The following is a 27713-nucleotide window of genomic DNA, read 5'->3' as shown; positions in this document are numbered from 1 at the left end:
AATCCATATATCATATCTTGAATAACGCCATGTTTACGTTTCCAATCCAGCTACTGAAATTACTTTAATGCAGCAGGTAGGTAGGGAGACAATCGGATTTCATTCTGTCAATTCCCTGCAAATAACTTTAGTCTATGAGCTAATGAATCATAAATTGCACCCATTCCCGGTGAGTTTCTTGACATCTCTAATATTGTCACACGGGTCTTTATTTTTGGAAGGAAACCATTCTTTTAAAATTTATCTTAAAAATATTTTATCTCTTTATGTGTATGCACACCTTATGTTTCACAAGTTGTCATACCATTTCTAGGAATGAAGGGGTACTGAATTGCTTCAGGGGCACGATAATGTAATTAAACTATTAAATGTTGAAGCTTGTCCAAATACTAAATTTAATGTACTCGCCTGTTTTGTTTTTACAGAGAATTCGGTCTAAATTGAAGGAATTAATTAAAAGCACCAGAAAGAAAGCTATCAATGTGCAATAATAAAAAAAAAGTTCCGACACTGAGTACATTGAATAAAAACATGGTAAAAATAAAGCACTTTAAGGGATCTATTTGTCAAAACTAAGAATGATATTTTTTGCTCAAATTATTGGAACAAGGCTACAATCGAAATTTATCATTATGTCGTGCGGATTCCAAGATTATATCTTCACTTCTTCTCTTTGCTGCCTTTGAAGCAAACACATTTTATTCCTCAAAAAGTTCAAGCTCCATCCCTGTGGACTATGTTCGCACGTCTCAAAGTTCCCTCGGAGCTAGAAGATTTTATCCCTTTTATCCTCCCTTTCTATCCACATGGAAACTCCCGATTCATATTTAAGCCATTCACTTGGCTTGGCCTTCTCAGTTTATCTTCGGTTTCCATCGTATCAATAATAGCTAAGACCATCCCTGAACACTCCCTTGTTGCACGCTGCATCTGCAAGCTCTTTCCACATTCCACACCTACCTCCAACTTTATGCACCCGGTAACAAAAAACGACAAGGCATTTCAATTACAACTACACCATCCAAAGCCCAGCTGTGTTGTTCTTAAGCCCTCTGTTCACCAAGGCATCTGTTAGTTTCCTCAAGCACAAACGCACACTTGATGCCTTAGCCACTTCAACTATCTCCCCAACTCTCTCTTTCCCTCTCTATCTCTCCCTAACCCGCTGGCTGTTTCCCCTGACACGCCCTCATCAGTCTTCAAGGCCACAGGTACAAAGGGTTTAAATTGATATAGCGAGCCGGTTGTTCAACCATCAAACCCAAACTATGGCTGGGCCACATTAAGCCAAATTGCTTCCTGCATTCGTCCTGTAAAACTGCTCATTAATCAAAGATCATCTTCGTTTCTCTCCAAGAAAGTGTTTTTTAAAACTCACTTTCCAACCCCTTCCTCTTTCAAAACCTACAGAAATAAATCTGAAGAGCACAAGCACATGTTATTATCATTAAGATATGCCACAGCACCCTCTGATCCAAATTTCCATCAGGATGTACTTCGGCTGAAAGACTCTTTCCGTCTCCCTAACCTTGAACTAAGATATTTCTCTAGCTTCTGCTCCATCTCGCTTTACACACTCTCTGAGATCACCCTGTCTATGAAGCTCACACCCGATCCGATCCCCGCTAATGTGTTTCGAGTCAACATCCGTTCCCGATTTCAAGTTAGCTGATATTGTTAACGATTCTCACTTCTCAGGTACACTCGCCCCGTCTTTAAAATAAACCGTCATCACCCCTATCGTAACTACAAAAACAAATCCCTTAATCCTGACATTCTTAGAAATGGAACCCTCATTTTCAATGCTCATTTCTTCTGCAAATCAATTGAACGCGTTGTTTAGTGTCAGTTATGTTCTCATTTTTCCAGAACGCCATGGGGCAGGATTTTCAGTCGGCGCACGGGGGCGGGACCAACACCAAAGCGTGAAATGACGCGCGATGACGTCGGGCGTTCGTCCTAACGTCATCAAGCTTCCCGTGATATTTCGTTGGGCAGGCGCCCTCCGGAGTTGGCTGTTCGCAGGCCGAATTGTAAACGGTCTATTAAAGCCATTAACAAATTAATTATTCTAACTATAAATGCTGCTGATGCAACCTTAAGGTTGGCGTGCAGGCGAAAAGGCCAAGCGACCTTGCCGTTTTTCAGGAAACCTCATCCATGAGCGGGATGAGCTTTCCTAAAGCTTGTATTAAATAATTTGTTTTCCCTAAATAGAAAAACATGTCCCATCTCATGTGACAGAGAGTCATACAAGGGGACATGTTTAAATACATTTTTAATCCTTTTATTGAATAACTACAATGTTGATTCAATCCCCCTGAAGCACCTCCATGCCAAAGGAGTGCTCTTTAGCACATTTTAAATTGATATTTAAATAACACGATCGGGTTCCAGATATTTTGACCCGCTCGCCTGGAATATTATCGGAAACTGGCGTGATAACGTATAAATGACGTCCGACGGCATCCCGTCCGGCAAGAACCCTCGTAAAGCCGGGAACCCTCCCGATCATGGAGCGTGAAATTAGCCCATTGCATGTAATGGAGAGTTTCCGAGAACGGACTGCTCTAATGGACGACGTTATTGTTCCAGACAGAAATGGCAAGTTCATTGACATGATGTGGTCATAAAATATACTTTCTACAGAAACCAATTTACTATTTCTCAAGATTATGATTATTAATTTGCTTGGGCACTGAAACCTTTGGGGGCGAATTTGATTCCACTGTATTTTTCTTGACAAGCATGTGTCCAGGTTAGTAGAAAATTCTGTTTCTTACCTGCACCCTGCAGAGCTTCATGGGCTTGGTCTAATTCTAAAAATAAAAAAAGGCCAAATTATTGCAAAAGTGCAGTTTAAAACCCAGTTCAGTATTCACGTTTAGCTCTTACTTCTGTCCTTAATTTCTGTTTATGTTCTTAAATTAGGGCAAAGCGTTATGTAATCACAATAGATTCAATACATGCAACAGAAGCAATGCATCTTTCCAGATAAGAAGCACCATTTGACCATACGCAAAACATTTCATTGCTACGAGAACTTGTCAAATTCTATCCACATTCCAAACATAGGATGAGCAGTAGGCGAAGTCCTGATGAATTCGAAGAACTAATTCCGACTTCAATCAGGATGACGAGACTTAATGCTGAATTGACGAAAGGATCGAAATTATGCTAGGCATGCACTGCAATATGCGGAACACCGCATTTTGTACGCTATGTCCGATATTTACTTCAATTGAATACCATTAAAGTGATATTGGGCAACTAATGTGATCGTGACCATTTTGCCTTATCACCACGAATAATTATTGCCTCCGTATATCATATCCTGAAGGTTTACTTTTCCAACCCAGCTACAGAAATAACTTCCATGCAGCTTGAATAAATCAAGAAAAAACAATACATCCTGCAGCTATTTGGAAATTTTGTAAATTTTGCAGCGGGACATTTTTTGCACCGCAATATCAAATTCCGAGACGCATCATACAAGTGATATGTATTTCCAAATATTCTATTACTTTCCTTGGCAGGGTCTCTCTCAATTGTCCATGATGCATGCTGTTTCAAAAATTCATGCTGCACGATACATTTTTTTCTGGAAACCAGAGCTTCACTTCCAGAGCCAAAGTGGGAAGCAGCAAGAAATACTGAAGAATCAAAATCACTTTAAATCACAATGATATGTTATTTTAAAATGATTATTCAAAAAAGGGTTGATTTTATACTGAAACTGAAGTAGCGCACAAGCTCTGCTGCAGTGGCAATCGCAATTGTATTAAAATAAGAATTTTAGAATGAAAAAAAAACAAAAGGATTGGATATTTGAGTCCATTTTAGCCCATTTGGTCTCGCAATAAGTTTGGCGTAATCAGGCCGAACTTCCGTTTTACGCCGGTATAAATTTACTGCCCAACATTGCACAAGTAGGTAGGGATTCAATCGGATTTCAATTTCTCCATTTCCTCCAAAGTAGATTAGTTGATGAATTACTGAATCAAAAGTTGCACCCCTTCCCTGATAGATCCTTGGCATCTCTAATGTTGTCACACGCATCTTTTTTCTGAAGGAAACCTTTCTTTTAAAATGTCTCCTTAAAAATGTTTTAGCTCTTTATGGGTAGGCACACCATATGTTTCACAAGTTATCGGACCATTTCCAGGAATAAAGCGGAACTGAATTGCTTCATGGGAACGATGTTGTAATCAAACTGTTCAATATTGAAGCCTGTCAAAATAATACATTTGCTACACTCGCCTGTTTTCATTTTACGCAGATTTCGGTCTGAATTGAAAAAAATAATTAAAAGCACCAGAAAGAAAGCTATGAATTTGCAATAATAAAAATAGCTCCGACACTAACAACATAGAAAATAAATAGAAAATATATAAAATGTTAAGTGATCTATCGGTCAAAACTAAGAATGATGTTTTTTGCTCAAATTGTTGGAACAAGGCTACAGTCGAGAGTTACATTTATATCGTGGGGATTCCAATATTGTATATTCACTGCCTGTGTTTCTGCCTTGACGCAAACACATTTTCATCCTCAATAAGTTCAAGCTCCATCTCTATGGACTATTTTCGCAGATCACAAATGTCCCTCGGAGCTTGAAGCTCACTTCCCTCTTATCATCCGTTTCTATCCCCATGTAAACTCAAGATTCATATTTAAGCCACGCCCTTGACCTGGCTAACTCAGGATATCTTCGGCTTTCATCGTATCAATCAGAGATAAGGCTATCTCTAAACACTCATTTGTTGCACGCTGCATCTGCAAGCTCTTTCCACATTTCAAACCTACCTGAATCTTTATTCACACAGTAAAAAAAAGCGACAAGGCATTTCCCTTACAACTAACCCATAACATTTCCCTTACAACTGATCCATAACCCAACTGTCTTGTGTTTAGCCTTCTGTTCACCAAGGCACCTGTTAATTTACTTAAGCACAAACGCACACTTGAATACCTAGCCCTTTCAACCATCTCCACAACTCTATCTTTTTCTCTCTCCCACACCCGCTGGCTGTTTCTCCTCAAATGCCCTCATCTGTCTTCAAGGCCACAGGTACAAAGTGTTTAAATAGAATGTTTAAGCATCAATACCCAAATATAGCTTGACTACATGAATCCGCCTTTCTTCCTGCATTCGTCTAGTAAAACTGCTCGTTAAGCAAGGATCATCTTTCTTTCTCTCTAAAAAACTGTTTATTTTAAAGCCTAGTTTCCAATCCCTCCTCCATCAACACCTACAACAATAAATCTTAAGAGCACAAGGACATGTTATTATCATTAAGATATGCCACAGCTCTGTCTTAACCAAATTTTCATTAGGATATACTTCGCCTGAAGGACTCTTTCCGTCGCACTAACCTTGAACTACAGTATTTCTCTAGTGACCTTTGCGTTTTTTTAGGAAACCTCATCCATGAGCGGGATGAGGTTTCCTAAAGCTTGTATTAAATATTTTTTTTCCCGAAATATAACAACACGCCCAATCTCATGTGACACAGTCACATGCGGGGTCATGTTTAAATATATGTTTAATCATTTCATGTATTTACTTCAATGTTAAATCAACCCTCCTGAAGTAACTCCATGCCTCAGGAAGATTGAAGCGCGCGAAAGAGCGCTGACCCCGACTCCACCTCCTCCCTCCGAGCGCAATGGCCGTGCTCAGGCCTCAATGTCTTACACTGGGCGGGCCTTAGTTTGCCCGCTCGTGTAAAATGGGGGCGCGGAGCGGATCGCGAGTGCGATCGGCTCCGTGGCCATCGGCTCCCATCTAGCCCACCCGCAGCCTGAAAAATTCAAGCCCAAGCTTGCATCACTTCCCACAATTTCCACAGCTAATTTCAGTATCGAAACTGCTCTTCCATAACATTTGAATGATACACTCTGCAATTGCGAGAAAGATAATCTATCCCTCCTCGATTATTCTCGACTTCTTTTCAGCCTTTCACACGGTTGGCCGCATCATCCTCATACAAAATAACACAATCTTAAGCAAGCAAGAATGAAGCAGTTCCTGGCTAAGTACACCTGGAGACCCTGGGAATTTTGGGAAGAAAGGGGATTCAAGCGGAATGTTAAGGATGATTTTCTTTCTCAATTCTCGACAAGTTTGCATTATTCATTTAAGTTTCACTCACTGTTAAATTTAAAGATTAATTCCGTCCTTTTCGGTGGATAACAACTCCCCCCCTGGAGAGGCAGCTACCATGTGTATTGCGCATTTGTTCCTCTAGCAAGAAGGCCATTCATGGTAGGAATTTCAGACGAGGAGAGATTGATTCGACATGACCTGTATTCATTAGAGTTTAGAAGAATGTGAGGCGATAAGATCGAGCCATCTAAAATTCTAACGGGGTTAGACAGGCTGCACGCAGGGAGGATGTTTCCCCTGGTTGAGGAGTCTAGTACCAGAGTCCACAGTCTCAGAATACGGGGCAGGGAATTTAGGGCTGAAATGAGGAAACATGTCTTCACTCAGATGGTGGACAACCTCTGCAATTCTCTACCACAGAAGGCTCTGCAGGCCGGGTCACTGAGTATATTCAAGAAAGATATTGCTAATTTTTTGGACATTGGGGGCGTCAAGAGGTATGGAGATGAAGCGGGAATATGGCGTTGACATAGAGGATCAGCCATGATCACATTGAATGGCGTAGCAAACTCAAAGGCCGAATGGCTTACTCCTGCTCCTATTTGCTATGTTTCTATGTCTACGTTTTCTCAGATATGCAGAATTTAAACTAACATAAACACACTTGGTTTAGTTAAGAGCATGAAGCAAGCATGTCGTGACTAAGTGACCAATTGGAAATTTTGAAAATGAGGGAAATTTGATCGATAATCCCTAAGATCCTTTCAAGTTTGCATCTAGCATTTGTTCACAATGTACTGTTAAAATTAAGAATATTTCAGACTTCGTCAGGGACAAACAATCTTCTTCCAGGAGACGCAACTACCGTTTACAAATTTGCTTACTAGTTCTAACTGGTTCCACTAGCCAGCAGTTCATGATTCATCTCTGAATAATTTCAGCGAGTATAAATAAAGATGATCCTGCTGAGTGTAGGAAGGAAGCGTACATGATGGGATCAGTTCGTGACTCAATGCAGCACTAAACAGTGTGTCAGCTTCGGAATTTGTTAAGTGTCGGAATTTGTTGCAGTTAAGGAGGCGGTGCTGCTCCGAGTTTTACAAGAAGAAATAAGAAAATGTTCCATGGAAGGGACCCCGAGACCAGCACTGGGACATCAGAGCCGAAATATGGAAGCATTAAGCCTGTGAACAGTTAGAACAGCGATTGGTAAGTTTAAGTTTCTTTTTATCTCTATAAACTGGTCTAGTAGCTTAATCATGTACTGCTGCGATATAAGTATTCAAGTAAATGTATATCTCAGCTAGAAAGCGAGATTATGCAGCTGCAGATTAGTGTTGAATTGCATTTTCAAATATAATTTTTTAAATAAAATTCTGTGAAGATGGCAAGGCAAGAGACGTGCTGCAGCGTCATCACGTGGGATCTGATGGACACTCGTGTCATCCAACCAATCACATTTGCAGTAAGCGTATGGGGATTGAATAACTTCGGATCGGATTTGATCAGTTAGAATGTCAGCATTATAAACTCTGAAACATCCTGGAGGGTGAAAGTTGCTTTGATTCTTTGATCTAGGAGGAAGTTTCAACGCTTAGGCTAGGAATTTCGAATTTGTTACGTGGTCAGGGGCAGGAGAGCGTGACTGCCAGTGGGAGAGATAAAGAGGTGCAGAAGGCAGCTTTTGAGGTGTCCCCGCCTTACCAATTGCTCAATAAGTTTATGGCGTTTGTAGTTTAAGTGGACAAGACCAGTTACTGCAGCGAGGACTGAGCAAGGCACACTGGAGCCGCATTGGGCGGTATTAGTGTGCCGTCAGTGTCATTAGGGGAATAGATGCAGTTCTCTGTAATCGGGAACGTGAGTCCCAAGGTTGTGTTTACTGTCAGATGCCCAGTTTAAGGACATATTTATAGAGGTGGAAATTATCTTCGATTGGGAGGGGATGGATGATTTTCAATTGACGAATGACTTAGGTAGGACTAAGAAAATCATTCGGGTTGAGGGATTATACACTGCATGCTGCTAGATTTAAAGAAAAGGAGAGCCAAAAAACATGTATTGATTCGTTCATGGGATCAAGCCGTCGCCATCTCGAGCAGCATGTATTGTCCAACTCTAATTGGGCTTGAGAAGGTGATAGTGAGCTCTCTTATTGAATCGCTGCAGCCCATGTGGTGAAGGGTGCCCACAGTGTTATTAAGAATTTCATATTATCTGGAATTCTACCTGAGCCACGGACAGAACGGAACAAGGCAAATGCAGACATAGTGTCAAAATGTTTGGTGCCAGAGAAATTGGTTAGTATATATTGGCCTCTATAACTAGCACTGGGGAAAGCGGGAGGGGCAGTGTTGAGTTGGCCATCATGTGAACATAACTTGGACCAGCGTACTGGAAAATCATATAAGTAGCGCGTCAGAAAGGGTGTTACTGAAGAGTAGCGGTGGTTTCATGTTATAAAAGATTTAGAAAGTAAATGGCGATAATGCAAAGTAAATCTACGAGTGATGATGATCAGAGAGCGACAGGAAGAGGGAGTGCTTACAAATATAACAGCACACCAGAAAACAATGTCAGATTAGGCACAAGAAAAGGGAAAACTGCATTAAATGTTGTTTATATGAACGCTCGCGGCATTCAACTCAAACTGCATCAATTGATGGTGCAAATATAAATAAATTAGTCTGCTAAAAAGGGATTTACAGAGACTCGGCGGCACTTGACCAAGACTGGGACTTGAATATTCAGGGACATTCAAAGATATTTCGGATGGACAAGAGGAAGGCACAAGAAGTTCGAGTAGTTGTGTTAATGAAGGATGAGGTCATACAATAGTGAGAAATGATCTTGGTTCAGATAATTAATGTGTAGAATCAGTTTGGGTGGAGATAATAAATAACAAAGGGATAAGTTAATAGTGAGAGTAAGGGCCACTTATCAGTAATAACATAGCATGGCCGAGCATAAATCAATAAATAACGCGAGCTTGGGAGAAATCTACTGTAACTTTCGTGGGTGACTCTCGACCCCACATTGATTGGACAAAATGCAGTGGAAAAGTTTGCCTGTAGGACGATTCTACATATTGTATTCGAGACAGTTTATTAGAACAACACATTGGAATCTAGGACGGAACATGTTATTCGACCTGGAAATGTGTAATGAGGTAGGATTACTCAAATACTTCATCGTAAAGGGCCTTTCCAGCGCGAGGGATCACCACATGATCGAATTCCACACTCTGTTTGAGAGTGAGAAATTTCAAGGCACAACTAGTATCTTAAAATTCAATAAAGTTCTGCAGGCAAGTTTGGCTATTATTGATTGCGTGGGTAGGTTAAAATAAATCTAGGTCGAAATGAAAAGTCATACTTTCAACAAAAATATAACACACTGTGGAAAAAGGCTTCTATCAGATGTAAGCAACATCCGTGTCAATCTGAAGAAGTTCAGAATAGGCACTAAATTGAAACTAAAGTTATGCAAAGCGTTGTGCCTTAGTCACAGGTTAGAACATTGGGAAAGTTTCAGAAACCAGTAAATGATAACTAAAATATAGTAGTAATAAAAGTGAAAACATCGGAGTATGAAATTAGACTAGCAAGACGGTTAAAAACAGAGGTAGGAAATCAAGTTCTGAGAAGGATACAAAGAGAATGCAAACAGATTTAGATAGGTTAATTGAGTAGATTTAATAATGGCAGAGCATTATAACGTGGGAAAATGCGGAGTTGCCCACTTTGGCAGGAAGAATAGAAAAGCAGAATATTATTGAAGTGGGAAGACTGCAGACTGCTGCAAACAGGTGGATCTCGGTTTTCAAGTATATGAATCATTAAAACTCAACATGCAATTGCAGCAAGATGCTTAGAAGGAAGACGAAATGTTGGCACTTATTACAAGTGGGATGGAGTATTAAGTTAGGAAAGTCCTGTTGTATATTTAGGGAACATTTTTGAGGTCACACTTAGGATACTTTGTACAGTGTTTTACAACTTACGGAAGTAGGGACATACTTTCATTTGAAGCAGTGCAGAGAAAATTCAATCAGCTAATTCCTGGCAAGATCAGTTTTTTTTTTCTGATGAGGCAAGTTTGAGCAAGTTGAGCCGATATACTTTGGAGTTTAAAAGAATGATTTTTAAAAAATGTTATTAAAAATATAAGATTCTGAGTGGAATTAGCAGCCACTTGCTGGGATGGTATTTATATTTCTGGATGGTGGGATCGAGGACCGTTCCTAAATAAGAGGTCCTCCATGTATGTAGGAGACGTGGGCGAATTTCTTCTCTCAGTGCGTCGTTAGTGTCTGGAATTTCCGTTCCCAGAGAGCTGTGGGATCAATTATTCAATATATCCAAGGTTATGCATATTTTGGGTTGACAATAATGCTAATTGTTATGGGGTAAGGAGAGGCAGGGAGGTGGTGGTATTGTGATAAACAGGTTAGCCATTATCTTTTTCAATGATGGAGCAAGCTTGAGCAGCCATATTTCCTACTCCCGCTGCTATTTCTTATATTATTATAGTCGTGCATCTGGCTGGGTCTGCACTCAGCTGGTGTCATACTTGGCTATCTAACTATCTCAAGGTTATCCTCATCAATGCCGTCTCAGTCAGCAGCTAAATTATAAAATCCTGGGAGAATCTTACGGCCCCGTCACGGCGGGAGCGGGGCCGTGAAATGCGGAGACCTGTTCAAAAGCCCATTGGTTACGGCGGAACCGTAAAATCCGGCCGGCGATAAATTACGCGTATCTCTAATTTCCCGCGCACAATTTTCAGCTTCATGCTTCCATCGACTCCATAATGGGGAAGCACAGAATTAGTTTTTAAGAGTACACTGGCCCTCAACGCTAACTCACTCGATTCCGAAAATATTATAATATGATCAGCTGCTTGCCTAACGTTCGGACGAATAGAAATTTCATCGAACTAAAGCGAGGAAATTTGAAGCCACTATTTTCGATTCTCTCTGTAATCGGATTCCCTAACCACTGACTCCATCCCTCGTTCAGACAAGCTTTCTTTTCGCTGCAGCAGACTATTGCAGACTTGCTTTCTTATTTGATTCCCTGTCTGTAACATTGCTTGACTCCCATGCATATCTCTATTTGCTGCTGAATCCCTCATTACCGGATATTGGATGATTCCAACTCATCCCTGGATAACTGGTTACTCCCTGCATTCCATAATCTTAAAGTCAGCCAAAACCTTTCTGTGCCCTTATTTCATTGAAGTCCAATTCTGAAGTCATCTCTGACATACATTACTTTTTAGTCAAGCAAACCCTCAATTTGGACAGCGTCATCCTTGCTTTCAACTCACACTTGACCTCAGTCCTTCTTTGATATTTAAACTTCTGCGATTCAAGAACCCTCTAATAAATCGGGAATCAGCTGCTTAGAAAGTAAGCTAGTGGATGGCTTCTCTAAATGTCTCTCTCTTTGAATCAGTCAGCCTTGGCACTTTTTCCAATATTGCAGCCATCATTACTAATATTTTAGTAAGTGATTCCGCATCAAAGTTTGCTTTATGAAACACCTTTGAAATATTTAAGGCACCATAAATATCAGATCGGGATTTTCCATCCATTGCCCTCAGAAATAAACGCTGGCAGAGAGCAGAGAATTCAGAAACTCTGATTCTATAGAGGAGCAGAGAGTTGTCCAGCCCACTGATCAATGGTAGCAATTTCTGTTGCTATAGTTGGTAGATTTCGGTTGTTTTTGCAGATGTTAATACATTCTCTTTGTTTTAATTCACGGGATATGGGCTTCGCTGGCTAGGCTAGCAGTTATTGTCCATCTCTAGTTGCCCTTGAGGAGGTGATGGTGAACTGACATATTGATCCGCTGTAGTCCATGCGATGTGGGTACACCAAAAATGCTGTTAGGTGGGTTGGGTTTTGGGGGGAGGCGGGAGGGGGTGGGGAGGGGGGGTGGGGGGGCTGGGGGGGGTGGTGGGAGAGGGTTACAGGATTTTGATGCTGCGATAGTGAAGGAATAGCGATATGTTTCCAAGTCAGAATGGCGATTGTCTTGGAGGGGGGCTTCCAGTTCGCGATGTTGCCATCTATCTGCTGCCCCTGTCTAGCTACTGATACTGGTCGTGGATTTGGAAGGTGTTGTCGACGGAGCCCTGCTGAATTCCTACAATGAATCTTGTAGATGGTAAACACTGATGATACTGTGTGTCAGTGGTGGAAAGAGTGAATGTTTATGGATACGGTGCCAATCAAGTATGCCTATCAAGCGGGCTTCTTTCTCCTAGACGGTGTCAATATTCTGGACTATTGACGGGGGTTCACTCATTCTGGCAAGTGGGGGCATTGTTACACAGTCCTCACTTGTGCCTTGTAGATGCTTAACAGGCACTGGCTTGTAAGAAGTTGAGTTACTCGTCGTAGGATCTCTAGCCATTGACCTGCTCTTGTGGCTACTGCATTTACAGGGCTAGTGCAGGTCAGTTTATGGCCAGTGATAACCCCAGGAAATTGACAGCGCTGTATTCAGTGATGGTAATGACATTGACTGTCAAGGGTGAAGGTTGGATTGTCTCTTGTTGGTGATGGCCAATGCCGGGCACTTGTGTGGTATGAATGCTACTTTCCACTTATCAGATCAAGCTCGATATTGTCCATGTCTTGTTGTATTTGGACATGGGCTACTTCAGTATCTGACGAGTCCCGAAAGTTGCTGAACATTGTGCATTCATCAGCGGACATCTCCACTTTTGACCTTATGACAGAAGGAAGGTCAATTCAAATAAATGCTGATCATGTTAATTTTGGTTTAATTTCCTGATGGGAAATTGGTTATGTTTCATTCTACTTGAAAACGGTCAAATTTGAATGCTAATTGTTCGAGTGCAGATACGTTATTCTCACTTTTGTGGCGTGGTCTTCTGGAAATCAGTTGACTGGCTCTGAATATCTCTGGATATCGTTGATATCAAGAAACTGCTGAAGGTCCTGGATACCGCAAAGGTTATGGGCCCTGACAATATCCCGCCCATGGTGCTGATGTACTTGTGCTCCAGAAGTTGAGGCGCCGCCAGCCAAACTGTTCCAGTGCAGCTACAGCACTGGCATCTACCTGGCCATGTGGAAAATTGTCTGGGTATGTCTTCTACTCAAAATGAAGGACAATACAACCTGTCCAATTGCCACTCCATCAGTCTGCTATCGATGATCAGAAAAGTAATGCAAGTGCTCATCAACAGTGCTTTCGAGCGGCATTTGCATAGCAATAACCTCCTCAGTGGCGTCCAGTTTGGTTTCCGTCAAGGTCACTCATCTCCTGACCTCATTACAGCCTTGGTTCAAACATGCACAAAAGAGCTAAACTCCCAAGGTGAGAAGTGTGTGACTGCCCTTGACATCAAGGCTGCATTTGATCGAATATGGCATCAAGGAGCCCGATCAATACTGGAATCAATTGGAATCTCCGCTGGTTGGAGTCATACCGAAAACAAACGAACACGGTTGAACCTGTTGGAAGTCAGTCATCTCAGCTCTTGAACACCACTGCAAGAGTTCCTCGGGGCAGTGTTCTCGGCCTAACCATCTTCACTTGCTTCATTAATGGCCTTCCTTCCATCACAAGATCACAAGTGAGGATGTTGACTGTTGATTGCACAATGTCCAGCTGCATCCGTGACTACTCCGATACTAAAGCAGGCCATGTCCAAACGCAGAAAGTCCTGGACGATATCCAGGCTTGGGCTGATAAGTGGCAAGTTACAGTAACACTACACAAGTGTCAACTAATGACTAACTCCAACAACAGAGACCAACCATCGCTCCATGATGTCCAATGGTATTACCATGACTGAATCCCCCACTATCAATAACCTGGTGTTACCATTGACCAGACACTGAACTGGACTAGCCATATAGGTGCCTAGGCTACAAGAACAGGTCAGCAGCTAGGGAAAGCTCGATGAGTAATACCTGAATCGCCAAGTCCTGCCCAGTCAGGAGTGTGATGGAATACTCCCCATCTGCTTGCATGAGTGCAGCTGCTACAATATTCAAGATGCTTGACACCATCCAGGCAAAAGCAGCCTGGTTGATTGCCACCGTACCCTCAAATATTCACTCCCTCTCCCACTTACACACAGTAGCAGTAGTGTGCATCATCTGCAAAGTGCAATGCAGGAATTCACCAAGGCTCCATAAACAGCACCGTCCAAACCCACGACCACTACCAACTAGGAGGACAAGTGCAGCAAATAGATGGGAACATCACCACCTGGAATTTCCCCTCCATGTCACTCATCATCCTGACTTGGAAATATACCGCCGATCCTTGACGGTCCTGGGTCAAAACCTTCGAACCCGCTTTCTAACAGCAGTTGTTGATGTACCTACACAACACGGGCTGAAGCGGTTCAAGAAGGCAGCACACCATCATCTTCTCAAGCGGAACTAGGGATGGACAACAACTGTTGGCAAAGCAAGCGAAGCCCACCTACCGTGAATGAATGAAAAACATATGTTATGTGCACGTTCTTATTTGAGTATTTGGCTGGAGAAATTATTGCCCTAGGACACTTAAAAATAAAATAAAGTGCATTAAAATCTTCTTATCGTAGTCAGACGCTAGTATAGCCACAGCCTCTATTTAACTGTCTCAAAGCTTAACCTAGGTCCAATACTCAGGAAAACACCGCTAATGTCCAGCTGTTCTGGTAAATTAGCTTCAGCATCCCTAACTTCGTGTATTGAGTCTCGATTGTAGGTTTCGATTGTGCAATCAGGTGGCGTACGCTTCATCCAGAAAATGGCCTAGTGCCTTAGTTTTAAACTAAGAGTTGCCCAGTTTTTATCACTGGCCTCAGCGAGCTTTTGGATTATGAAGAAACTCTGCAAGGTTTGCACCCTCGATTTTTGTTTCAACTTACTGTGGATATAAATTTTGCTTCCAAAAGCCCTGTCCCTTGGAGTCACATTATGTAACATATGCATCTGCTCTGTCGCGGCGACGTGGTGGGAGTGCGGGGAGGAGGAGAGGCGTCTAAAATGCGGGAGAGTCGTTCAGCTTTCCATCCTTCTGCACCTCTCACGTTTCCTGAATTCTGACATTATATTTTTCAAATGTGCTTTTTTTTATTTTTTCTGCCATAAGATCTTCTCGGTAAATCCCTTGTCGACTATAGACATTCAACAGGCTTCAAAAAAATTCTGAGACCGCCCTCACCCTCAGAATTTCCGAATGCTTAGGTTGTCCAAAATGCGCGTGCACTGAATTGTGTTCAAAGTACTTATGAAAGGAAGGCTGCTATAATTCCGCAGTGAATTAGTGGGTCTCTGGAGTCGATCGCTGCATGAACGGCCTTGTCATTGTGCCGGGCGTGTGGTGGGGCCTTCTTACAATAATACATTTTCGCTGCTCACGCTCACCTCGGTCTTCCAGGCTTTCTTTTAGTTGTGCTATTTCTTAAAAGAAAACACGAGGAAATAAAATGAGAACTTCGTGTCAGAGATAAAAAGATGTACCCGGATCATACATGTCCAGTGAAGAGAAAATGGCTGAAGTGTATACATTTCTTTAGAATTTGACATAAATAGACGTTGGAGTAAAAATTCCACTTGGCAGCTGGCCTTAAACTGGGTTTGGCATCCCAGTTTTTTGTTGTATTAGCAGTTTGTTGCTAATCTACACAATTCTCTTCTGCAAATATTATGCCCATGTCCTCGATTACCTCGACTGGCGCGGAGTGGGTGGGAGGGTAGGTGAGAATGCGGGTGGGGTGGGGGGGCGGGGGAGCTGCGGGGGAGTGGGTGGTGTTAGGATGGGTGGGTGTGAGGGGGTGGTAGGGGAGTGGAAAAAGTATCAGTCACGTTTTGAGTCAAGATTTAATGATTGTCAAAGATGTTCATTCATATATTGTTACTGAATAACAACTTGCTGGAGCGCATCTGAAATATAGTACTTGCCTTTGAATATGTTCTTGCCACGTTAGCCAGAGATTAGCTTCGAGAGGGTACGTTTGACTTTTTTCATGTAATCATGTGGTATGCTTGATGTAATAGTTTACCTGCGTTTGCCAACTTGAGCTTTACCTCTACAAGATGAAGATCAAGTGAGGTTAAATATACAATGATTATAAACCGCCGCACCAGAGAACTGGAAGAGAAAAAAACATCAAAAGAATCGAAGGAACAGAATATTCAATGTTCAAACCATCGAGGATACGAACGACTTTACGGACTGAGTGGACAGCACTTGCGAAACGATTGTTGATCCTCGGTGCAATGTTGACCACATTTATAGCTTTTAGATAATATGGTTTTGGATCTTCACAATACTTGCATGCACTTGGGTGGCTCTGGAATGCAGGTGAGGATATAAAAGAAAGAAGCTCCAAATGTGCTTTTTTTATTGCTTATTGAGAATAGTTTTTAGTGCATAAAAACGTTGCACGTGTTCCAGTCACAAATACTGCAGCCAGCATTGGATCCGGGTGAAACAAAATGTTGATTCTTCAGGAGGAAAAAAATGCCCGGTGAATGACATATGATTCACGTTCGTTCATAAAAAAAGTGTTGTTTCACTGTTGCGAAATTTGAGCAATAACCGGGTGTTGTTAGATATAATGAAGGTACTTTTTTCTGCATAGTAACACATCTGCTAGCAGCTCTCGTATACCTAAACGTGAAGGGAGAAGTTGAAAATAATGTCCTGTGGTCAGATGTACCAGTATGATAATAGGAAGTCATATAAGATTTTCCATTTCGTTCGTAATCTAATAGTTCTTGTTGCACTACAGGTCAGGTACGCAAGTCATGTGGTGTTTTTTGAGCCTAAAAGCAGCGAAAAAAGAAATATTCTTCGAAAGAAATAATGTCTTCTGTTTCTTCGAATGGTTATACGGAAGCGGAACCAATATCACTATCATTCCATTAAAATTAGTTGTAGAGCATTTCGGGGGCTTCAGTAATTTACCAACTTTTCCTGCACATGGGGAGGAAACTTACGCGGCGGGAACGGGGCCATAAAATGCCGCGAGCCGTTCAGAAATCCGTAAAATTCCGCCCGCGTAAAATTCTGGCCCTGTTCTCCGCCACTGCACGGTGCTTACACACTGGTCGATTCATCGGAGATAAATAAAATAAACACCCACCGGCGTGAATGTCATTTATCGTCTGCCCAGCCGCGCCGTCATAAGGCTGTCTCAAATTATTTGTGCAGCCACTTAATCCTTATTTTGCTTCGATGTGTTTTCAGTGAGATAAAAAAAGGCATTTTCCCGCACCCGGACCCGTAAACCATCAACAATCGTGCACGTTTACCCAAGTTTCCATCGTCCAAGCTTTTAGCTGAAAAGGTACAAATAGCATTAGCAAAACAACTGTCAGACTACGAAATATTTAGTGCTGTGTAATCGCATTACCTGTTCTAAACACGGCAACTGGTAGTTGTCGAAAACTTAATATTGTATGCAAAATCTCGAGCGATGTTGTACAATACTGCAATTGTTCGATAAAACAATCGGAAAATGTCCGATATATATTTGGACAGCAGCAATGTTATTTGATTCATGCGCGAATGCATAAATATAAAATATTTTCTTCAGCTTGCAGACGTATAACTTTCTATCTTAAATTCCCACTAGTAAGTTTATGGAATGCCAAACTTAATTCCTTTTTAACGCAACAGCCAAAAAAATCAAACAATTGTGCTTTAAAATTTTTTGAAATATGCGGACAAATGTACGACAGAAAACAACAGAATTAGTGCATCTGAATCGCATACAACAGTAGCTCATTTAATATTCCGCTAACCCTTTTCGTCAAGGCGTTTTTTCAATGTTTCTATTTCTAAAAAAGAGAAAACATTTTTTTTTTAACGAAGCCTCAAATTTGTTCGTAAGTTCCTAGTTTAGTTATGCTTTATATTGTCTGACTCTGATTTTTTTATGTTTGTACGTAGACATGAAAATTAGTTGCTTTGTCTTTAACGGGGAAGTACTTATGAACCAGACAGTGGTGAACGTTCGGAAAGGAAAAGAAAAGTAAGGTACAGATCAAGGCGCCAGCATAACATCGTTAGCAAGATTTTTAACGTGAATGATATTTGAGGAAAAATAAAACGCTAAACAATTGAGGGAATAAAGGTAGATCAAGCAACGTGATACGAATGTCTTCATAGATCATTCAAACATTAAAGACCAGTCGGGTTGTTATTGAAGGACATGTTAGGATACGTCTAAACAAACTGAGTAGGAAAGTAATGATATGTTTTACATAAGTTGCCTATCTGTTCGAGGCTATGTTCGGGCACTGATGACGGATTCAGCAATACATGTTGCCGATCCCTAGCAATAGGAATGGGCAGGTTCGTGTTCTGGTCTGAAACAGCATAATATTTTACAATTCATGTCAAGGGCGCGGCTTTAGGCACATGTAAAACGAAGAAAACCATGACATCATTTCACTTGTTGCGATGCGATTTCAATCGTTACGAATTGTATCAATTTGATCACCAAACTGGCAAGGGAATGAAATGAAGGCCAGCAATTTTTTGTATCTGTCGGACAATGTTCGGGTCCTGCCAGATGAATCAAAGGATGTTTCGAACTTCTTTAACAGTATTCCAAATCGCTTCGTCTCACGGTTGTGCTCATCTCTTGACTTCAATGGGCGAAATTACGATGGTTTGAGAAGAGCCTTGCCGATTTGTGCTACAATGCGAGGGAAATATCGCCTTTTTTATTTGTTCGAAATGGTGAAGACTGTGGCCAGAAATAAAATAAGGGTGGGGGGTTGGAGGCTACGTGTGGACGTGTGTGTGTGTGTGCGCGCGCGTGGGTTAGGGAGGGTGCGGCATGGCGGGGGGGTGGGGTGGGGGGTTGGGGAGTTTTGATAACAGTAAGTTAGAGCATGGATGCGGAACTACAATGAAAGTAGTGAAGTAGGCAGCGGGAACAATCGACAGTTTAACACGAAGTCTCCCCAAATTGTTCTCACGTGCTAATACTGCTAAACCTCAACGTGTTAAATTTTGTTTTCTCAGTTATACGAGAGTTTGTTAGGCAGCTTATCCACGGCAACACTGAATGTGGGACTGGAGATAAAATAAAAATATTTGGCATTCGACCACGTTTATTTAATCATCATGAGGGCATCGACATATTCACATCCGAAAACCATTATTTGCTTTTGTGTCGAGAAATTTTGTTAGTGTGGACATTCGGATTTGGGGAAAAATACATTAACTTAATCCAATGGAAACTGCCTTACGCGTATCTTTTTCAAACAGGCCCGTTTCTGTAAGACAAAATGTTCAACTTTGAACTTTCAAATGTTCATCGCTTTAACGAATCGGGAAACACAGAACAACATCATGCGGGCACGTGTGCTTTACCTGTGTTTGAATGTCAAATTTCAGGAGGTCAGATGGACGGTGCCAGTTCTCCTCCGTGATTTCCTACGACACTGAGACGACCGTCGGCGACATATGATAAATGCTATGAAGTGCCAGAAATGTATACCATTTTGACTAATGCTTTTAATTATATGCGTTGGAATAGGCTGGACAGTCACTTGCAGCTGAATCTGTATCGGAAGGACTTCTTTTTACAAAGCGCATTTAGAAATAACTTGAAGAACGATGAACCAACATGCAAGTATAACTCGATGACCAAGCTTTCTGCCATTTACCGTAATATATCATAAAGTGCCTAATTTTGCTTTCCTCGTCATCAAAGGTGACTTTGCAATGTTTAGTGCATTAAATACGATACATAAGTAGTATTCTGAAGTAAGGAAAAATCGTCGTTATTTCCCTGTCGTTCGGTTAAAATTCCTGGGAAGCACCTACGAGCAGCGATGGGCGAGTATGTATTCTACATGGATGGCAGCGCTTGAAGAAAGCGACTCAAGTCGAATTAAGCATAGGAAAGAATTATCCTCCTTGTTGTTGAGGTTCAAATCGAGGAACCAATAAAAAGTTCTTGTTGTTATTTTTTCTCAACAACATTTTTAAAACCGTCTGTATGATTTTCCACAGCTCTCTAAATCCAGGGCATTGAGAGGAATAGAGCGATAAAAATAATTAAAATACAGCAACATAAAAGAGCTGTACAAAAAATTACTTTGAGGGATACAAAGCTTTTTTTAACCTATCGCCTCTAACATTTTTAGAAGAAAAGGCGCAGCCAAGCGTGATGACAAAATTACTTTTTTCATGTGGCAATTTACGATGTATACACAGCACAGCATGATCCCAAACTGACTCTAGTATTGATCTGCAAATCTATAACATAAATGTGTTTGTTCTGACTATTTTAATATCTGGATGCAGTAATGTCCAACATTGGATGCTATCAGTAAATGTGAATAAGGCGTTAAATGAGAGGTTTAACAACAAACTAATGTGTTTTTTAAAAAAATATTATTATTGCCAAAAATTTCAACTTTAAATGTTAACAATGCAAGAAGATAGGCAGCGAGGAACCATTAAAATATTCTCTGTAGGCCCTAATGTTCTGCATTACTGCTGCAGATCCAACGTCATGGGTGCGTTTTACATGTCTCAACGTGAAGCAGCACCTCCACATGTCTGAAATGAAGGTGGGGGACATAAAATTAACTCTCGCCCCTCCCTTCATATTTGTTGTTGGCGGGGCGGGGGTTGCCGGCGGAAATAGGATGGATTGCTAGCTTACCGTATTTCCGCTCAGCCTGAGCTGTCCCCATAATATGCTGAGCGCCGAGGCATTAGCCAGCCCTTAGACCCTTAGGCATACTGAGATTTTTAAGGTTTAGTTTTCGCCGCGTTGCAATAATAATTGCGGCCGAGGAAGGCATAAAAAATGGGGCCAACACACAACTTTACCAGCCCAGGTGAGGAGGCGGGAAGGAACCGTTGTAGGTTGTTTGAGGCGTGCCCTCCACCCTGCAAGATGTTACTCTCCCGGCGGGCTCGCCACTCGCTTTGATTGATGGCCCACCCGAATTCATCTAAACCAGCTGGGGTGAGTGTTGGTGTTCTGGTCGCGCGCGAAAATTTACAGCTACGAGGTTGCTTCCCCTGGCTCGAGATTCTAACTAACGAAGGCTCACTCTCAGCATTAGGGAGTGATCATTTCGGATTGAGATAAGGTGAAATTTGTTCACTCAAATGGGTGCTATTTTTTGGAATTTTCTACCCCAAGCAGTTGAAGGTGCTTTATCATTGAATATGCTTAGGCCTGAGGTAGACAAATCTTTTGTCCCTCAGGGTTATAGGCAGCGGGCAGTAAAGTGTGTGTGAATTTTAGGTTCGGTCATGTCTTAATGAATGGCGGCGAAGTCTCGACAGACCAGATGGACTACTCCTGCTCGTATTTACTGTGCACTGATGTTCTTACTAAAAGTGAAATTGTAGCTAGCATAATGCTGGGGCTGATGAGGGACAAATTCGCATCGTCGTGAGGACGTAAATAGCAAAATCAGATTGGTAGGGCTTATTTACAGCTTTGTCAGAGAAGGAGAAGGCGAGGTTAACGTCGGGTTAAAGGATGTAGAATAGAAATTAGATTTGTCAGCATAGTCAGAAAAAATGTGCAAAACAATTTGGAATCGCAAGAATTTAACCAATCGCACACGCGATATGGCATGCATCCTTGGTTGCTAAGGGAGGCTAGAATGCCGATAACTGAAGTCTTGACCAACACCTTTGGATATTGGAGTGCTTCATGAGGAGCGTATGATTTCACACATTGAACCCTGTTCAAGAAATAAATGAAGAAGAACACTTCTAAATGCCAGTCAATTATTATATTTTCAGTTATTCAAATACCCAATAGCTAAATTATCAGCGAGAAAAATATTTTTTACTTCATGAGATGTGAGTGCAGAAGAGATCACCGGCAGCGGCTGTATTTCTTAATGGCAAGTCATAGCTGAATAGCATGATTGACATAATTGTTGAAATGATAGAAAGAGTTCTGCCATATATGCTGTACATGTTGTCTTTCAAAGATCATTGGCCATCAGCAAATTAACAAATTTACTTGGAACACAGACTTATTTGTCCTAGTAATAGCCAGTGAAGAACATGGCGAAGGATTGTATTTTTTCATTGGAGACAAGTGTATAGTGGGGTGGCCTCGACGTATGCATCAATGCAGTTATTTTTTCTTGGTCCTCACAAATTAACGGAACTTGATCTAGAAGTATAAGTTCCAAGCTTGTGGGAGAGAGAAAATGGCACCATAGCAAATACTAATCAGCATTGGAGCGAAATTCGGGAATTCATGGGCAGACTGGTGAAATAGTAGACCCTTTCCAATTGCATTTAATGTTGTTAACTTTGTATTTATCTATTATGATTAAAGAAACGTTGGGAACTGGGGCCAACTAAATGATGCCATTTTAACTGTGTGCACAAATATATGGTCCTATGGATGCTTAATGACAAATTTTGACGGTGTCAGGACAGGTTGAGAACGAGATAAATATAGATCATAGCATTTTTAATTGACAAACATGGGAAAGGAATATAATGAGAAATACATATTTTAAAATTTCCTTGCTCCACCTCGTTCAAAGAATTGTGAACAATTCTGTGCAACATAATTTGTGGGATTGAATTGGACATTTCTGTTAAAGAATCGCATACGCCTGATCGGCCATATATTCTCCTTCCGTGCTTTAGGTCATTAAAATTCCACAATTCAATTTCACCTGAATATTTGAAATTTAGCCATAGCTCTTGTTTCGTCCAGGAAATATATTGGATTGTCTCAAACAATTCACCTTTTTTAACATGGTTCTTTTCAAGCTAAATGGGAAAAGAGGTTTCCAACAGAAGGAGTAATGTCCTTGCTATAAACATCTTTAATGTCTCAATTAGCCAATTATTTCACTCCATTGCAAACAGCCAGTGACATCTCCGGAACTCAGTGTATATGTTTATAACCTTTGTTGGCTAACCGTTCTGCCAAAAATCCCTAATTTATTGGTGAACCCTGCATATACCCTCTACTAGTACTGTTCTAATAGTATCATAATCAAGATACGATCTTCCCGCTCAGTCAATTTCCTTATCATGTTGGTACTCATTATAACCTAAAACATTTAATTCTCAGTCAACTTGCGGTCATTTTCGTGAACTTCATAGTGTACATTTATTTCCTGAACTACTCTGGTCTTCCTAATGTCGATGGAAACAGAGGTCTGCACAGTTTCCCCTCTTCTTGCTGAAAGCACCTGAAATCTCCAAATTTTTATGACTCTCTCCATGCCCGTACTAATCTTCCGAATTTATGTCCACACCATCAATAAGATCGTTTTTGTTCACTTCCATAAAAATGCCTTGCTCCAACAATGTCTCACTTGATATTTGTTTTTCCAACAATTAAGACTACCGGAAGTCACTCTTAATAATCATTCCGTATTCCACACCCCATACAGGTAAATGTAACAACACAGTGCTGCCAGAAAATCATACCAAGTTCCCCTAGCTCAGGAAAAGTAGACCCTTAATTTAAACAGGCTTGCCGTTAGACAATGCGACGATGTTACAATTCTAATCTTTGTTTCTGAATCACCGCAATAAATGTGCACTGGGCTGATTCTTGGGATGTGCAGTATGACATATGAGGAAATTTAGAGCACGTTCTGACTATGCTCATTGGAGTTTAGAAAATGAGATGTCAGCTTACTGAAACATACAATAATCTGACATGGTTTAACAGGGTAGGTGCTCGTTTAAATTCTTCCAAAAGACTCCAGGCACTGTGTAACTATTATGTTCTGCCTGTTTCAGGGGTAGAGCGTCATCCTATCCAGGTTCCCGTTTCGGTTATCCATGAAATCATGCAAGACTTCTCACCATCCTCCATTAGTCAGCTGATGTCCTTTGTCGTGTATTGTCCATATGGTAATTAGTTCGCAGCCTAGTTAATAATACTTGTTATCGACCTCGAGATCCTGCCTTATAACGTAACTCCCAATATGTCATACGCATTAACATAATCTCGTTCCTTTCCATCTCCATGCCATTGCTCCCAACAATTCGCAAAAAAAATGATTTGTCCTCTCCTAACGTTCCATTCAAACTCCATGCGTACAATGATATTTTTGTTGCAAATTATATCATAGCATCTGGATTTGCAGGAGCGCCCATGCTGGACGCTTATCTCCCAGGATGTGAATGTCGCTGGTGAGGCCTAAATGCATTGTCAGTCTCCTTAATTTCCCCTAATAATTTGGTGCTGACCTTCTTAGAACAACGCAGTCCATGCGTAACGCTACTACTTCAATTATGCGCAACATAACGTTCCAGGTTTCTGACAGGCAAAAAACAATGGAAAAGCGAGATTAGTCCTTGTGGATTATGCCGTGCAGGGATTCTCAATGGTGGAGATTGTTCAACATCCTCTCCTTCTTTTAGTAGGAGTGGTGGATTTAGGAGCTGCTGTCAAATAATTGGCAAGTTTTGGAGTTCATCTTGTTAATGCATACATGCTGTGCAGGTGGTGAGTTTCTGGAGGGAGGTGGGCGGAGAGATAAATATTTCAGCTGGTGAAATGGGGTGTTATCAAGCTGCTCCTTTGCTTAACATCAGAACATACGATATAGTAAAGAGTGTAAAACTGTTTTTTTTTTTTCATTTAATACCATCATGCCTGATTCTGGGCCGTAAGTCCACTTTCTCAGTCGCTCCCCGGAACACTTGATTCTATGAGAGATCGAAATGTGTCTATCTTAGCCTTACATATATTCAACGATGTAGCATCCACCGCCCTCTCTGGCAGAGTATTCAGAATGTGCGGAACATTTTGAATCAAGGAATGGCTGCCCCTATGATAGTGAAATATCATAGTCCTCTTAACCTGAGACTGTGCCCTCCAGATTTAGATGCCCAGATCACGGGAAACAATGACTCAGTTCCCCTTCCCAAAGCTCCTTCAGAATATTCTGTTTCAATGAGATCATCTCTCCTTTCTTCTAAACCCTAGCATTCATGGACCCAACGGAGAGGACAATACTCTAATTCTAGGAAGAAGCAAAAAGACCATGTGACTTTGCTGTACTGTCTCTCATGTAAGTATATCCCTGATTAAACATCAAGAACAAATTGTGCACTGTGCTACATCTGTTGTGTCTTCAAGATCTGTACAACTGTTGCAAGCCTGTGTTACCCTTGAAATCCATTCTCTTGCAACAGATGCCAACATGTCATGGCCCTTCCTAATACTTGTTGCATCTGGTGCAACGTGTTTCTGTACCAGCACACCAACTTTCTTTCAATGTCAACAAGTGGAAATTTCGTGTTTAAATTTCTTTTCAATTATTGATAGCAAAGTGAATATATTCGCACTTCCCCATTTCATATCTCATCTGTCATCTTGTCCTTTCGTTCTGCAATCAATGGTAGTTATGTTTCGTCAGAAAACTTAAGTCACTTACTCTCTGTCTCCTCGTCAAGGCCATTGTATAAACTCCAAGCAGCTGAGTTCCGACTTCTGATTCCAGTGGAAATACAAAGCCAGAGCCTGCCAACGCGCCAAAATGCCCCGCTGGTCTAAATTCTTTGTTTCCTGTCGGTTAACCAATCTTATGCCCGTGCTAATAAAATACCAACATATCTATGATGTTCTATCTTTCACACTAATCGTTTGAGTTTTTTGGAAACCCAATATATTGCATTCAATACATCTAATTTAACAAGCTACAAAATTGTTTAAAAAAACTATAAAAGGTGTCAAACAGGTGTTCCCTTCCGTAAAACCATGTTTATGATGTGTAGTCCCACTATAATTATATGAGTGTATTTTTATTACTTTCATCATAGTAGATTGCAACACTTCCCCTACTACTTGGGGTAGCTGGCCTGTAGTTCGTTTTTTTCCTTATTCCCCAATCTTTAAGGAGCAGTGTTATTCCTGTTAATTTCAAATATGTGGTGACCGTTCTAGAATACGGAGAATATTGGAATATCTCATGCAACACGTTCAGAATCTCAATAGCTAACTCTTCTATAGCCTTGTTGTGAAGGTCATGGGATCCTGATGGTCTATTTGAACAATTTATCTCTATATGTGCCAGTTGCTCTTCTATCTTATTGTGATTTCTTGTGGAATTAGGCAAAGAATCGTTCATTGTGTTCTCGATTTCTATTACATGCATGGACTTTATTTGCATATCTGCACCTGTAAACGATCAGACACTTCCTATGCTAATCTGTTTCACAAATCAATGCAGTGTTCTCCATTCTTGGAATCCTAACTCACCTTTCAACCGAAACACACACCATCACTTTTATTTTTAAGCCTTGATTATATTACTCGCCAAGACACGGATATTAGCCCGGTTCACACGAAGCTCATCTCAAAGGAGCAGTTCCTTCGTTCATAACATTGCCCTAAGTTCTCCGGCAATTAAAAGCCATTCTCCAAAAATCACTCTTTGAACAATGCATTTAATTCACAAATCTGCTTGACTCTATGTTAATTGACGCGCAACTTAGAAAACAAGCCTGACAGTATTACCCTCGAGAATCTCCTTTTAATTTGCATCCTAACTCATTAAACTCTCTCAGTGGAACAGCCTTCCTACTTCGAATTATATCTTTATTTCCTACAAGGAACAAGATAGCTGGTTCATCCCCTCCCATACCAAGCTCGTCTCCCGCCAGGAGAAAGTTCCTTTATCTTGCTATTTGCGAGGCAGGAAAACTTATGGATCCGAATAACATGCTGCAGAGCACTAAGTGGCCCAAGACTATAGTATCCATTAGCTGCACACACGTTTTTGCTTCCGCAACCCTTACTTCAGTTTCATCCTCGTAACATGGCCAGCTGACTCATTCATCATCACGCCATAAATCATATCCACATAAGTACAATTATCACGTAACGACTGGTCAAAGTCAAGACATGATGTGCCTCCATCACTGCATGCTGTAACCCGCAATCGCACTCACGCATTCATAACTCTGAGTATCGAAAAACTCTGCTACTTAACTTAAGGATTGTTACTGCCTTCTAGAACAAGCATCGGGGTAATTCTCCTCATTTCTGTTGCCCTGCAACATGTGCAACTCGGATTCCAGTACAGTAACGCTGTGCCAATTAACCAAGTGTACTGGCACCTGCGGCAAATTAAGCTCCCGCAGGCTGCAATGCATTCCACAAATCCCACACGAGCAGGACATTACTAACACTGCGATGTCTCTTTAACCCATTTTTATTTGCTTATTTTATTAGAATACTCGCTAAGAAATTTGCAAAATAATAGCATGTCAGTCTCCTGACTTGTAGTCAAATAATAAATACTCAGAAGCTACTCAAGCTAAAACAAAACTAATCAAGAGTCGCCCTGTGAGTGTGCCTTTGTTATCATTCAAGGGATATGCTCCTCGCTGGCCAGGCCAGCATTTATTGCGCATCCCCAATTGCATATATGAAAGTGGCTCTGAACGAAATTCTTGAACTGCCACAGTCCATGTGGTGCAGTTATACCCACAGTGCGTTTCGGTGAACAGTTGTAGGACTTTGACCAACCGATAGTGAAGGAACGGCGATATATTTCCAAGTCAGGGTGATGGGTGGCTGGAAGGGGAGTTTCCAGGTGATCACATATATCTGCTGCCCTTGTCCT

This window comes from Cetorhinus maximus, chromosome 21, assembly GCF_964194155.1.
Source record: "Cetorhinus maximus chromosome 21, sCetMax3.hap1.1, whole genome shotgun sequence".
Lineage (NCBI taxonomy): Eukaryota > Metazoa > Chordata > Chondrichthyes > Lamniformes > Cetorhinidae > Cetorhinus > Cetorhinus maximus.
The sequence above is the reverse complement of the archived record's forward strand: the minus strand, read 5'-3'. Positions refer to the sequence as shown.